Here is a 2,334-nt window from a genome sequence, read left to right as displayed (position 1 = left end):
TATTTGAGTTCTACCCCTATCAGGGTCTCCAAGGCTTGCTGTGTTTACAAATCTCATATGTTTTCAAATAGCAAAGACTTTGTTTTAGTGTGTATGATAGATTGATTACTAGGAAGATTTAAGTATCAGATCAGATGTTGCACTGACACTTTATGAACTCCTCCAGCCCTGATTTACAATGCATCTGTGAAAATGTTTTTCATGTATAAAGGGAAATGAAGATGCTTTCTTTACAGATGGTATATGCTCTGGATTTTCAAATCACCTCTCTTTCCTGGTTTTAGCGGGAATAAAATGAACACTTTACCCATCATCCTGAATCATTTTATTGCTAGCTTGACTCTGCTGGACAGATATGAGTGAGACTAATATCTGCAAAAACCCAAGAACACAATTTTGGAATGAGTCACCATTCTTTATGACAGAGGCTGCCGACAAAGTTCCCAATCAGAAGTGGTGTTTTCAAAGCAGGGGCTGTACAGTATATTTCTGAAATTATCTACTTTCCCCTTTTTTCAAAATCATCTGATAGACTATCTATAGCATATTGAGACTGGAGCTTAAGTTTATTTGTATCAAAAGCATGAAGGCATCTGTAAGCCCAATGGAAAAGCCATGTAATTTTTTAACTGGTTTACTCAGTGGCACCATCAAGATGAAAATTATGAGATTTATGTTACTGAAAAAACCACAGTGAGCCAAAAGAAGCATTATTTCTGGATCCCTATCAAGAAGAGGTCACTCTGAAAAGCAGAGCCTCTATTCACAGTCATTACCAAAGACAGAAGCTCTCGGGGCCTTTTCCAAAGCAGGAGGGAGAGCAGGGCCCAGGCACTGTTAACTTGAAGCCCGGGAGACTCACTGGTCTAGACTGCAATGTCTTTTCCTCTATGCGAAGCTGTTTGTGGGGACCAGCTTTTAATCAGGCACCTCTCTAAATGTATTTCTTTCACTGTCAAGGTTAAAAACATTCAATTTGTCAGCTTTTACAGGCAACCAACCAAGGAAGCAGCTGTAGCTTCCTTATATGTGCCAGGCAACAATTCAACAGAGATGATCTCCACCATTTTCTTAGAAGAGCATCCTTATTTTTAAAATAAATATATATTTTGAAACATAGAAATTGGTAGGTCTTTATTTATGCATTCATTTGTGGGAAGAAGTAAGGCAATGGGAACACAGAAACCCATTCAGGTACTGCCTGAGCCAGGAACTCTGTTTTTTTCTTGGTTGCATTAATGCAACAGTGGTTTCCTTCAGGGATGGTACCACCTCACAGGTGGTGTTTCAGGAATTTATAGTGGCAGTTTTTTGTTGTCACAATGATTAAGGAACCATAACAGTGTTCATTAGTTGAGGTCTGCAGTGAATTTACAAGTCAAAGAATTGTAGCTTGTGCAACTTTTAATGTACCATAGGATTTTCTTGTAGGTGGAAATCTGGAAATAATCCAAGCTGAGAACCTAACTGCATTTTACACATAAAGACAAAGTATATTTGCATAATTTTAATATATATTGAAATCTCCATGAATTCAAATGCCATGAAAACAAAAATAAGAGAGTACTTGGCTTTATTTGACTTGCAACAGTTGTTCTTCATTTCAGAAAATCATGTCATAGACAGCAACCTTCTTCCTGGTGTCATTCTGAATTCTCACCTGTCACATACAGAATGATTCTATCTCTAATTGTATGCATCTGACTACTTCGCTTATGCATTGTGATACATGTTTTATTTAAAATTATTTTATTTCTTCTTAGGTTACAGTTAAGGCATTATATAGATTGTTTTTGATACAAATCTTTTCTCAGGTAAATATATGGCAAATATTTCCTCGCAGTTAATGGCTTATCTTTTCATTTCTTTAACAGCTCCTTTTAAAGGGCAGATGATTTTAATCTTGATAAGTCTCATTTGTATTTTTAATATTGTTTTTGGTATTCTGTCAAAAAGACTGCCTACCCAAAGTTCACGAGGGTAGTCTCCTTTTTTCTAGAAGTTGTATAGTTTCAGCTCTTATGTTTGTCTATAATCTATTTCAATTAAGTTTTATATATGGCATGAGGTAGAGATTAATTTTCATTTCGCATATAAATATTTAGTTGTTCTGGCATCATTTATTAAAAATATAAAATCTTTTTTTTACCATTGAATTACTGTAAAGTTTGTTAAAAATGAATAGATCTTACATGTACAGCTCTATTTCTGGTCTCTACTTATGTTCTTCTGTGTTTCTCCTTACATAAATACCATATTGTCTACTGTGGCTTTATATTGTCTTGACATGAGGTGGCATAATTCATCTAACTTTCTTCTTTTTAAAATTGTTTT

This window comes from Pteropus vampyrus, unplaced genomic scaffold, assembly GCF_000151845.1.
Source record: "Pteropus vampyrus isolate Shadow unplaced genomic scaffold, Pvam_2.0 Scaffold68, whole genome shotgun sequence".
Lineage (NCBI taxonomy): Eukaryota > Metazoa > Chordata > Mammalia > Chiroptera > Pteropodidae > Pteropus > Pteropus vampyrus.
This window is presented reverse-complemented; position numbering follows the sequence as displayed.